At 44.0% G+C, this 14,343-nt stretch overlaps 1 pseudogene; it reads right to left on the reverse strand.

The window, feature by feature from the left end:
- LOC113561957 overlaps positions 1–1,781 on the reverse strand; it is a 23,298-nt pseudogene extending 21,517 nt beyond the window's left edge.
- Between the last annotated feature and the right edge of the window lie 12,562 nt (positions 1,782–14,343).

Consider the following 14,343-nt stretch of genomic DNA (forward strand, 5'->3'; position numbering starts at 1 on the left):
CAGCAGGCCGTCCAGTTGTCGCAGCAGCGTGGTATCGCCGTGCAACTTCAACAGACTGGCATACGTGAAGATGTAATACTTTACCCGGAGGTGCTGCACCGCCCACGCCTCCACGCTGCGATTGCCACTTGCTGACTGTATAGAGCCCAAATGCTCCGCGTACCATGGCGAGAAGTAATTGCTCAGCTCAAGATTCGAGAGTTCAGCTACTCCGCGCGTCTTCAGGCGTTCCTTTATTTTCGAGTAGACCTGCGGTGTGTAGACGAAAACCTGGAAAAGAAAAACGGTTCTGACTCTGTGCTTAGTCGCGCGCGCCTTGAGCAAACGTCCATCAGCATCCATCGATCAGTTCTCTTCGATTCTGATCATTAGCGAGGATCGGAGACCGGACCGTGAGTCGGATAGCAGATTGCATCATGAATTTCAAAGGAGTGTTACGTAATCTCGCTTTTACCATCATTGACGCGAATGGCAGAAGCTATCGGATAGCAAGAGCTACCTGGCTCCTCGGTACAAGGAGATCTCTCTGGGCAGTTTTCCTTTTTTTTATGCAGATGGAAATAAAGATGCTGAGTGCGTCCGTCGCGCGAGAGAGCGCATGGTGAACGAGGCTTGTTTCACTTTTATCTAACCGGGAGACTGCATCGAGACCGTGGAGCTTTCTTTATGGCGCGCCGATTGCGACGGCGATCAGCGAACCGCGTAATTAAGGAGGATGCACCGGCACAAAGAAGCGAATTTTATGCCGGTTTTGTCATCGTCGCAGTATGAACTGGTTGATCGAAATTACAATTTTACGTAAACACGCGCGTAAGCAGGGCATTTCTTGCTCCCAAAGGAATCTCGTAATCATAAAAATATTCGGTTAAACGATATTTCTTCTTGTCGCTAGACAATAAAACGAAGTTTATTAAATAATACCAGTTAATTAAATAATACAAAAAATGATATCTACGTTTCGCTTTCACAATCAATCTCGGATAGCGAATTCGGCATATCGAATATCTCAATATTACTTACTTGATAGAGCGAGTTTCCCGTGATGTAGGATGCGATGTAGTGCGAGCCAAAGTTCCTGATGAATCGCACGACACTCGCGGTATCGCCCACCGTGACGTTCTCCGTTTGCCGCAGCACGGAGTCGTCGAGGGCGAGGTTCTCGGCGGTACCGGCCAGTCGCTGATTATCGTGAAACCTGGCAACTCGCACTAGAACGTAACAATGATCGCCCGTGATAAAGGACGAGTTTATACCGAGGTGCCTGGCTATGGCCACCTTCGACCAGCTTCCGGTGAAGGGCGCGCCAGGGCCTCTCAAGCCTCTCGAAAGTGAAGTCACGGAAATACGCCTGCAGGAGCTGTCTGTAAAGAGAAGTGAACGTTTACGAAACGAACCGAGTCAAATTCTTTGGCTACTCTCGTCTATTTCTCGTCTATTTCTCGCAAGAAAATCGCACGTGCCTGATATTGTCGCAAAACTCCATGTGGAAGTCGCCCTCGAAGACGGCGGAGCTGGTCTTGCCCTGCTGACGTTGCTTCGGCGGCATTGGCGTGGTGTTTTTGAAGACGTCGAGGGTAGGCTCGCGAAATATCCATGTCTCCGTGTCGTTACGTGGCACCACCCGCATGCTGATGCTCAGGTAGCCGTAGCGGCTGAAGACGTTGACGGCGCCGCCGAGCCGCGGCCGCTGCGACCTGGCGACGCGGCTGCTGATCAGCAGCGCGAGCATCCACGCCAGGAAAAACAGCCCGCGTGCGTGGCCACATGTCTAGGCGGCAGCCTGGGTCAGTGATACCTGAAGCAAATCGCGAACAGGCGAGCGGTGTCACGAGTTCGATATCGAATTGCGCGAATTGAGCGAATAGCGAACGAAATACGAATGTCTGATCCCACTAATCTCCAGCACGATATCTCCATTAATTAAGGCACTTCTCGATTCTTTTATCTTCATAATAATTTTTTAATCACTTTTCGGTAAGTTTTCTTAAAATCTTCACAACGCTAATACTCGATAACCATTGATTCACTGTTCCCTCGATCTCAGGGATATCCTGATACTCCTATTCGATCCTATTATGGGGCGTCTTTCGAGTTCCAGAACGCGGAGATGTGCATCCTGATCGCGAGAAAGCTACGATCGCAGCTACTAGTCGCCAACATGCACGTGCAACGTCTCGGTACGCGAAACTACCTCGTTATGTAGGTCTAGGTGTGCGTCGTCGAGGTGTTCGCATGAGTTACACGATCCGCGGCCTTCATCCCTACCTGCCTTCCTGCCAGCTTGCTTCCTGTATACATCTGTGTTCGATAATTCGCTGTTTCCCGCGCGTCGCGGGACGCTCGTCGGGAAGGACGACGTCTTCCCGCAAGGAGGACACATCAGACGAGTGGGCGACCGGTCGGCCGACCGCCCGCATCCGCTTCGCTTGGTCGCGTCTCGACGTGGAGGCAGACGGACGGACCTCGACGTTAATCTTAATGACGCGGACGATCGTCATGAATATCCATGCTGGCACTTTGACACGCACTGATCAGTCGGCCTCTCGCACGAATTACGATCGCTCCTGTGACGCGAGCGGGGAAATATAATAAATGAAGAGATCAAGAGAGGACCAGCTGTGCGACAGCACGGCGACGCGCGCGTCCCGCGGATATCGGATGGTGCTTGCTTGTTATAACGATGACGCGGTTCATTTCCCACGATTAGAATTTGAATGACGGGTAACCGCTTACTCTGCAATTCAAATTCTTGCGGTGCGTGAAGCTCCACACACGTGCGGCTACGTGAATGTAATGCACAGCCTCGTGAAAACGCAAAAAACCAGCTGACGACGACAATTAGCAGTGAACACTTGAGCAAAGCACTTTAAAGCGATTCCGCAACGTCTCGCTTCTCCGCGACATGCCTAGGCGCTCGTGAATGCAATTTGCGAATTTTGCATGCCAGCAGAAACAGAGAAGGGATCGTGTTCCGAGCAAATAACGCGTTTTGAGAAAGACATCGTCGAAGTAGAATATTGAGATACCGTTTATCGACCCTGTAGTCAGACTCGCACGTATGAAGTTACATCGCATCAGATGCGAAGGATCGGATGAAGAACCGTTAGGACAACGAACGGTGCATCTCGGGCGCATTTCCTGCGTTTCTCACGAGCGATGACGTCTCTTAAAATTTTCACTCAATTAAGCATATCCGCCCGTATGTGCCGAGATGCGTGTTGTCTGGTGCGTGCACGCAGGCTCCTCCGCACTCTCCGTCATCAGAACCGGCGAGGATCCGAAGTCCAATCGAGAGTGAAAGTGAGACTGAACGTCTGTCGCTCGAATGAGCGGTTCTTCCTCGTGGAGACCGGCTGGAAAAAGGCGACTCGTAATATTGTGATGGCCGCGCGATATGTTTACTCGATCAATTATCGAAGCAATGTTGAAGACTAAATACACACGGAACTACACACGAAACGTGCGTATTCCCGGCGCCATCGATGCTCAACAGCGCGGAAGAAGAGTACGTTGCGGTCCAATAAGAGGAGTGTAACGCGCTTTAGAAATCCCATCAAGGATGGTCAGAGTCCGGGGACTCGGAACTCTTGCTTTGCCCGAGGGAACTACGCTGACGCGAGTGCGCGCGGGTGCACGGTAGTAATTAAGTTTTCCGTCGTTCAATCGAAGAGATGAGATTACTTGTCCCCGCAAAGAGAACGAACCCGATGAATTAGGTTTGCCGAGAACAACGAAGTCAACCCGACCGTCCTCTCCATTGTCAAACGACATTTCAAACGCTCGAGCACTCGTGCACTCCGAGCGTTCTCCAATTCTCTCGGTGCGAAGTCGAAAGACACGCTGCGATATTCCTCTACATATTAATACAAATAAAATATATTCACGTAAATGGCTTATTCGTGGTGAGAATTGTTCAACCTTTCAGGCGACGCGCGCGATGTCAGTTTACAGATGTCTGGCGGATAATGCATCCGTAACGGACCGTAAAGCCTGGCGCAGTTAGATATAATAGATGATCACGATAGAAATTAATTTAACGTTTAATGAAGCCTCGTGGGAGTGCATAATAATTAATCGACCGTCGGCAATAATTAAACCGGGACCGGAAAGTTAAATGACGTTTATCGTGCGCTACACACGGCGGACACATGCGATCGAACGGGCGTTGCATCGACGTTTAACTGACATAACGAGCGCGATAGCGTCCGCGAACTGGACCGCCGCGGTTTTTATCTCCCGAAACGACGTGTACACGCCCCAATTTGTCTTTTCCGTTGTTCCCCGGGGATCGAAACGTTGACAGTTGACGGGGGCGGGAGCACGTCGATAACCGGCGGAACGAATTCTCGACCACCGGCATACTGAGGTACTGCAAAAATAGACCGATACCCCAGCGATCTAGTTCGCTTAATGGGGCGATCATGGCATCAGAACAGCTCGAGATCAGGACACTCTTCGAGCTGTTCTTCGGCATGTCCTCCAACCACAAGATGCAGACACCAATCGAAGACTTAGTCGTCGGTTGCGACATCAACGTAAGTGCTTTCGTATTCCTCTATTGCTTGCACAATGCATTCTTTATTTCTTACAACTAATATAACGCGATAATTAATTTTTCTATCAAAATATTCGTGCGACTGTGAAAATATTTGGTTGGCCAGAAAGATCGTGTGGATTTTTGGTTGACCGGAAAGTCCATGCGGATCCTTTCAACAAATTCGAACGCAAAACTTTGTATTAAGAATTAATAATAAATTAAGTTCTATGCTCGGCGGATTGCATCGTGTTTCTACATTGCGCTCGCTTCGCTGGACTACTCCAATCGCATATACTCCGGTAAACTTTGATATTCCTGAGCGAGACCCTGTCTTCGTTGCCCCGATGGCCTTTCGCGGTCTGCGAGAATGCCACGAAGCGATTAGCGTGATATTATCATTGTGCAACAAGTCGAGCGATTTTTTATTTTCGTTCCAAGGGAAAATTAATTTATCGCGACAGCGCGAGCGGCGGAATCCGTCGTCGCATCGACTTTGTGATGAGGCGGAGACATGCGAGATCCGATAGTCACAAAAAGGCGTTTCTTGTTCTCAAACCTGACAAGTCTCGATTTCCAATGAGGTATTTTTAACTCAGAAAAATATGTTCTTTCATTCTGATGCATTACTGACAAACGTAGCAAATTGTTCCGAGCTTAGTAATTGGGTGTTAAACACGTCTACATTCCTGCCTCAAAATAGCAGAGAGCGAGTTTTGATTGGTAAATTATGCGTCAGGTGAGGTTCAATAATGCGCTGAATGTATCACTATCCACCTGGAGCTGCACTTTTTCGTAATCACATTCTATATGACTAAACGTCTCTGGGTCAACGTTGAGTCACACATGCGAGCTATTTAGTGCGCATACTTTGTTCCATTATTAGAGCAATGTATGGTACCGCCGCACAGTGGGCCAGAAAACTCACAAAAGTGGCAAAAAACCAACACTCAAATTTTTACTCAATTATCACGATATCTTAAAATAGAGTAGTTGAAGTGGCCGTAGCGAAATGTTTTTACAGGTTATTCAATATTTGTTCATATAGGGGCATCATGAACAAGAAAAATGTTATTTGTTTCCTAACGTATTTATAATTTCTTTTTCTCGTATGAAAAATTTAGCTTATCACTTTTAAAGGTTTTTCTTTTATGTAATATCAGTATTACGGGTATTTGAATTTGAAAAAGCTAGTAAAGATCTGTGGACGTTAACCTGATTTGAGTATCATGACTTCTTGTGAAATCAATTTTATTCATTTCGCTTTTGCACAGGTTATTGTTTTCCTGCTCCCCGAGACTCCACTTTCTAATCAAAAATTGAAGGTGTCAGGATCTTCATTATAATGTCTACTTTAAACTTATTCGGCGATATTTTGCGAATACTGTAATTTGCTATGTGTACATGAGTTTTAAATCGCCCAGATTTGCTACGATTACGCGACTAGATACGTACAATAAGGTGCATTAATTCACGTGATAGCGAATATTTATTAATAGTAATATATTTATTAATGTTAATATATATATTAATATTATATATATGTATAATATATAGGTATATATATAATATTAATATATATATGTTAATATATAGAATGCATTTTTTCACGATATAAAGCTAGTTTGACGGATAGACACCAAAGTTTTAAGTTCGACAATTTATCTCACTAGTTTATTTCTCATTGTTCTAAATGTAACAAATAGAAAATATTTTGTCCTACGCAACGGTGCCCCATCTGCTGATAGGCCGCTCTACCGTGCCGGCACTGTCTCTCGCGGCGCTTGTACGCTCCGAGTAGGGAGTAGGAATTTTTGATGTCAGATTCGTTATCAGCAACCTTGAAAACCATTAAATATCAAGTTCCATACAAATCCGATCAAAATTAATAGATATTGACCGCCATATTGGATCCACTAATTTGAATATTGAATTTTCCATGTCAGATTCGTTATCAGCAACCTCAAAACCTCAAGTACCTCGAATTTCAGAAAAGTCTAAAGAAATCTTGAATTTTGTCCGCTTTTGCATGCTTTCTGGCCCACTGTGCAACGTGGTGAATGTGTGAAACTTATCGCCGTTCTTCTCCGCGTCGTTTCCGCAGCGATAGGCCAAGTTCCGTCTCGGCTCTTGAACGACTCGAGCGGATTCGACGCTGGTCCGACGAAATCGTACGGATCCGCGGCAACTCACGCGTAATAGGAAGCCGTTTATCGGTTTATCTCAAAGGGAAGATCGCCCCGTATACCTAGATTCACAGTTGCCAGACGCAAGAACGAAAGTAATCATGCATATTCATGAGATTACGACAAAGAGCATCGGGACGGAGAACGCCTCGATTGTTTTGCTCGCTATCCCTTTGCTCGTTGACGGTTGCATAAAGATGTTGCCTCTTTGCTCGAAACTGACCTCTCAAAATAGCTCTTTGTAGATATAACAGACTGTTTAATACAAGATAAATACATAACGAGATGTTTTCATAGTTGTTGTGTTTAGTTGAAGAATTTTACCTACTTTCAAGATCACAGGTGCTAATAGTTAACTGGAAAACTTGAACGGAGAAGGCTACTGGCAGCAGTGTGAGATATTAAGAAAAGCTAAGTCACCAAATTAGTAAAACGGAAGGAACGTGCTCCGCTTTCGCTTTTGCTTTCAAGAGAGCATGCGAGAGTGGTTTGCCAGCGTGCGCGATAGAACTTTATAACATTCTTGTTGACGCGACGTTGACACCGCATTCCAGTTACCGATTCAAGGCTGTAGCTTGACTTGACAGATTAATCCGTAAATTCCGGACGACGATCATAAAGGAATGCTATTATTTTGTACATTATTTATTTCGTGGCAGTGCACGAGATTTCAAAGTGACAGACACTTATTGAGTGCAAAATAGAAAGTTGCATGAAATTTAATGTTGGTTCACGATCATAAACTGGTGCGCCTCTGCACGCCCGATTGCCGGCACTTTAGACGATAAATAAAGTTGTGCAATGTGAACATCTGCGAGAGTCACCAGGCGGATAATATACCAGACACGTTTCTTAAGGGAGAAAAAAATTCCGGAATGGAAGAATCTCCAGTGCAACTCTCGAGTACATCGTTTTCCCAATGATTGAATTCACTCGATAAATTAAAGTTCACGCAACTGACTGGTGTTACTAGCAGTTTGCTGAATAATTTCCTGTTTGAAGAAAGCTGCATAGCAGAGAATATTCTGCTATGTCAAACGTTCGTGCACGTGCATGTATGCACACATCTGCACATTAGTAATTTAGTACATCTAGTCGCACATTCAACGGCGTATCAATGTCGCATCGACGATCAGAAAAATTTTATAGTAACGAGACATAGTTGTTACTGCAAAAGAGGATAACAAATTCCCCGTAACGAGGAGGTTATATAAATCTCGGAGAACAAAAGAGATCGCGAGGATTTCTTCAGTCGCGAAGTACCTTTTTACGAGGAATCGATGAGGCTTCAATATTCTGCCCGAGGATACGAGGATACAATACAAAAACTGGAAGGTCCACTTGCCTTGGCTTCTTATTAGCGCATTGCTACCATTACGTCCGTGCTGAATTGCCCCTTGACGTTAAAAAAAAAAAGAAAAGTTATAGTAATCCCTGTCGGGCGATAATAATTGAGCGTACGACCACTTGCGATTCGCTTGTGGCGATGATATACGCACGGTGGCATAGAAGCCAATGGAGTGGAATTATTTAAGTAGCCTCATGGTTGTAACTTGAAAGGGTGCACGGTTGTCTCCCCCATTAGTCGCAGGAAACGCGATCACAAAGCAACGTCGAATGGTACACAAGGAATCTAATTGAAGCTGGCATCAGGCCGGCCATCATCGAGCAGCATCGTGCTTTAACGCGGCGCACAGTGGGCCAGAAAGCAAGCAAAAGCGGACAAAATTCAAGATTTCTTTAGACTTTTCTGAAATTCGAGGTACTTGAGGTTTTGAGGTTGCTGATAACGAATCTGACATGGAAAATTCAATATTCAAATTAGTGGATCCAATATGGCGGTCAATATCTATTAATTTTGATCGGATTTGTATGGAACTTGATATTTAATGGTTTTCAAGGTTGCTGATAACGAATCTGACATCAAAAATTTCTACTTCCTACTCGGAGCGTACAAGCGCCGCGAGAGACAGTGCCGGCACGGTAGAGCGGCCTATCAGCAGATGGGGCACCGTTGCGTAGGACAAAATATTTTCTATTTGTTACATTTAGAACAATGAGAAATAAACTAGTGAGATAAATTGTCGAACTTAAAACTTTGGTGTCTATCCGTCAAACTAGCTTTATATCGTGAAAAAATGCATTCTATATATTAACATATATATATTAATATTATATATATACCTATATATTATACATATATATAATATTAATATATATATTAACATTAATAAATATATTACTATTAATAAATATTCGCTATCACGTGAATTAATGCACCTTATTGTACGTATCTAGTCGCGTAATCGTAGCAAATCTGGGCGATTTAAAACTCATGTACACATAGCAAATTACAGTATTCGCAAAATATCGCCGAATAAGTTTAAAGTAGACATTATAATGAAGATCCTGACACCTTCAATTTTTGATTAGAAAGTGGAGTCTCGGGGAGCAGGAAAACAATAACCTGTGCAAAAGCGAAATGAATAAAATTGATTTCACAAGAAGTCATGATACTCAAATCAGGTTAACGTCCACAGATCTTTACTAGCTTTTTCAAATTCAAATACCCGTAATACTGATATTACATAAAAGAAAAACCTTTAAAAGTGATAAGCTAAATTTTTCATACGAGAAAAAGAAATTATAAATACGTTAGGAAACAAATAACATTTTTCTTGTTCATGATGCCCCTATATGAACAAATATTGAATAACCTGTAAAAACATTTCGCTACGGCCACTTCAACTACTCTATTTTAAGATATCGTGATAATTGAGTAAAAATTTGAGTGTTGGTTTTTTGCCACTTTTGTGAGTTTTCTGGCCCACTGTGCGGCGGTAGAAAATTTCGAAGTGATCGAACGCGGAAAGCATTTCCGAGCCCTTGCGAAATTCGGAATCTGAATTTAATTTTCTCATTACGGTGGAAGTTAATGTGCAGGTGCGCCGAGGTAGATGATCTTACGGCTTGTTAGCGGAACCAGTTCTCCACGTTGCACGTTTTCTGTTTCTCAGCCACAAAACAACATTTTTAAGTAAAACATGATGAGGACCCAGAGACGCGAGGCAAACAGAACGACGCACCCCTTGTTAAATAAATAATTTATGATTCTGCCGTAACCGCGTTCTTCGTAGAATGCTTAACATACTGGAGAACACGCGTGGAATACGCTATTCTGAACAAGAGAAAAATCTAAGAGTTCAAGAACCGTTTATAAAAAATATTTTCCTCTTTCAGATATAATTTACACATTTTTCTGTGTTGCTCAAATATGCTTAAAAATAATACATAAATCTGTGTAAAGTTTGATCCAAACGATAAAATCTCTTTGGTGAATCACTAAGCGAGGAGCAACGCGATTTCAATCGGACTGCGTTTGCCAAACGTAACAGTTAGGCATGCATAATTCTTGAATGCAGCGGCTGAACTACGCAGTTGATCCCGATTAAAACGAAATTTATACGTGCATGTGCATGTGTGCGCGGAAAGTGAAAGACCGCGGAGATGCATCATCGGTATGTTGACTTTCCGCACGTGCAGTTGGACGTTTCGCAGCGCGATCCAGCTGTTTCTTATCCACTTCGTGTTTCGGCAAACAGCCACGTCTCCGCTCCCGTTAGGTATTATCATTCACACGGAAACGTGACTTGTGATCTCGAGAATGCTATGCAATTAAAAATTCGTTGCACGTGAAGATTCCGTCGTGATGATTCCGAGTCGCTGTGCGTGATTCTGGATAGTCCATCGTTCGTCAAGCACAAGCGCGAACAATTCGAATTTACTCCCGATCGCTGCATAATATTCGGCGGTGTATATCAATTTTAACTGCGACTAACTGTGCGGTGAAACGTAAATCAAATGTTAAATCAAATGCACGAGGAGAATCATTAAACGAACGACATGGAACGCACTTGCATCGCGCAGCTGTGATACATTACTGCCAAAATGTATATATTACAACAATTAATTAACGATTTATACAGATCTCTTTTTAATCTGATGACGCAAAAATTTATTTGCATGTATGAAATTCTCTCATATTTGAGTGCTTATAATTCCTTCGAAGTTTTTAATATTGAGACTACATCTTCCAGAAAAACTTCTTCATATTAGAGTTAGATAGTAAAATATTAAATATGTTTTTTGTTACATACATACATAGACCATTAAAATAAATGTAAAAGAGTCAAGAGAGTTGGAAGACTAGGAAACTCTCGTGGAAAAAACCTGAAAGGACAAGAAAACGCGGGCAGCTTACCCCACCGGATCACACAGGTTTATTCCATTTCCGTTAATCGGCTTTCCCCTCCGTAGTACCGCAAAGGCTCCCTCGCCGTGACGCTAATTGTTATGGGTCACTGACTGTATGCTTGTTACAAGACACTAGAAGATAACTCGACTTTCCAGCGTTGCCGTTCTCAATCAACTGTACACTTGTTGCAACCGCACGCTGGTCGCACCATATATCTCTCGTTTTAATTAGCGTTTTCCAATTTTTCTCGCATATAACCGTGCCTCCCTCTCAAATCGCGAATTACGCTGGATGAACCAAAAAACTGCGACATTCATTCATTATAAAAATCAATTTATTTCTACCTGAAACGGTTTATTTATTCAAGCAAATAATTCTCCTTTTCGTCGATCCTTCTCCAACGTTGTTATTCGGTCGAATAAATAAATCGTTGAATGAATAAACTGATTGATTTTTATGCTGAAAGGCCGCCAGGATTTTTTGATTCATTTAATATTAACCGATATTGAAATTAAAAACAATTTTGTAATGTTCGGATTATGCGCACGTTACGTTGCGTGATGTAATCAGAATTTCTCGCGTATAATAACGCGCGAATCTGCCGCGAATTCCATTGTATAGAGCAACGCAAGTGCAATATCTTTTTAAATTACAGAGTTTTGCCACGTTCGCATTATGACTTCGAATTAATCGGGCGTGCTGATTCTTCGCAGTCGCGTGATATCGATAAGCGCATACCCGCGAGCGACGACAACGTTATATCCGCGAATACAATTTAGCTGCCACGGCTAATTTCGTAATCAATAATTCATTTTGACAAACATACACGAGTGGAGAAAAATGCCTACAATCGAATGCATTTCCAATCATTGGGATTTCCAGAAAAAAAGACATCAGAAGGATACGGGCAAGCGCCGCGAGTCTTTATCGACGTTATCTTCACCGCGTACGACCGTGTTAATTTGCATTTGCAGATAGTATCTTTTGCGTAATTGCTGGCAATAGCGCCGCAGTAAAAACAATGAACCCACGTGCCATGCTTAATTATGCCGGGTAACGCGCCGATATAAGTCGGAAATCTAGATAACGACTGTTTTGGATAATACACGAGTAAGCGACTACTCATTCGTGTACACGAGCATGTAAACTGGTTTACAACACATATCCCGTCCGTCCCCTCAGAACGTTCTCCCCTGAAGAACGGCCACTACGATGTCATATGAGGGCGGTGATGTTTTAATCTCGAAAATGACCGTTCGATCGTGCGATTAATGATTCGCTTTCGCGCGGTCGAAAAGCAGCATCCGACTTTGGCTGGACCATCAAGAAACATCTCGCAACGCCAACTTATTGAGGCTAGGCTTTATCGAGCCGCCTGTCGCGTCATCATTGCGCATTGCACAATCACGATCGCTTAACTCGCGGATGCGGTCAATTACACGATCAACAACAGTCGGATTTTTAATGCGAAAACACGCGCGCATTAGTTAAGCCTTCTTTTTCGCGCAAAACCGCGCGATTCCGCGTGCTTCGCGCGATCGGGGTCGTTCACTCGGCTGACTGACGCACGAATGTAAATTAATCTCGTTGTGTTACGCGCACACGGCCCCGAGTGCGGACCACATGTAAGCGGTTTATTTTTAAAAGTGCACTTTAGAGGCACAACGCTCGCGAAGTGTGATCTCGCCAATTTGTCTGGCAAAGAAACGTCACCAATCTCTCACTTGTTCAAGTGCGACCTGAAATATCGAGAAAGATTCCTCACAGAGAACAATAATTGAAAAGGTACGACTATCGTATGGAGAAGGATAACTTGTGTAACGTTTTAAATTCCGTGGACGTATCGCTCGCCGAGAAGCTTTATTACACCGAGCGGCGATTCATGAGAACGAGTCAGCCGACTCCGAAAGGAGTTTTTCATTCCACGTTCCCAGGAGATTCGCATGCACAAGACGTATATGACGAGGCCGGAGGATTCAGGGGCCGAGAGGCTTCCTTTCAGCTGACTCGCGGCCCCTTTGTCTGGGCGAAACCAGATTTTTGCGAAATTGCGCCATCGAGGGTTGTTATTTCTCCGGCGCGAAGTGTTATTACCATCGGATGTGCGGGGAAAGTCTTTCTTTTATATCCGCGAGATTCCACCTGACATTTGCATAGGTATGCTAAATGCGCTGTCGGTTTGCACGTGGATGGGACGCTAAGAGCATTACGTTCCCGGACTCTGGTGTGTGGAGGTTCCCTCCCCCTCTTTCCCGTACATATTATATGTATAATAGAAATGTGCAGGGTACGTGAAGCCTCCACGTGCGAGCTGGTAATAATCCCGTTTAATTGTATAATGCACTTACTCGCGTAAAGGTGCACGGCTCCGCTCGGATATAAGGTTCGAGCGGAGGTGCAACGAGCGCGTAACGACCGTGCAATCGTAATAAATCGGATTTGCAGCTCAAACGAAGATTCCCGCGCAATAATTCGACCGGATATGATAATACGCGTATTCGAGATCTACAAATAGCCGCCTGCAGTATTTCAATTAAAAATGCTTCGTATATTTAGATCGTACTCGGATCGGGTACGTTATCGGTCCTAGATCTGCTGTCATTGTGAGTCGCAGCAACTCCCGCATATCTCACCTTATTTATCGTCTAATTAAAATATCGCTTTTGACGTCTACGCGCTATTCCGAGAATCGGATTTTTCGCGCAAAAATTTTTATTCTCCATTATTGCGCATGGAGTCTTGACATTTGCATAAAAAATCGATGAAGCTTGTACTAATGAAACGTCGGCGATATATACCGCAAGATTGGTATCTTTGATTTCTGCGCTTCGCCGAGTTTCTGCATATCTATCCTTTTATCTGCTTCTCCTATTATACTTGTCTTTAATCGTGCTTTACGCGCAGGCATTTCATTTCCCTATTAGGTAATATATCCTTTGCGAGACACTACGGCTGGCGAAGAACTCCCTTTGTCTATTATTATCTCGGGAGAAGAATATCACGATCTTGCGCCGCGCCGGCGGATCATGCACCTTACATGCAGTCCCCGTGACATTTAGCCAGAAGCGGGGAGTGCATCCTCGCGGTGCCGCAATCCTTTACCGAGCAACGGTGGAATGCGTCCTCCGAAGCGGCGGATTCTGATTGCGACACAAAACTCAGTGGTAGCGAAAAAACCTCGTGTGGCGCAGGAGGGAGGCGTTTGCGAGAATCTCGCCGATAATCACGTTTCCATCGAGAACGTGTGGGACGATTTCGTAAATGGTATTTATCTCCCGCGGAGTATAAACTCACATAAATTAGAAACATCATTCATAGCGACAGCGGCGCGTGCATCGACGTAATGAAATGTAATCAGATTTAATCAT

The sequence above is a fragment of the Ooceraea biroi genome, chromosome 1 (assembly GCF_003672135.1).
Source record: "Ooceraea biroi isolate clonal line C1 chromosome 1, Obir_v5.4, whole genome shotgun sequence".
In the NCBI taxonomy this organism is placed as follows: Eukaryota; Metazoa; Arthropoda; class Insecta; order Hymenoptera; family Formicidae; genus Ooceraea; species Ooceraea biroi.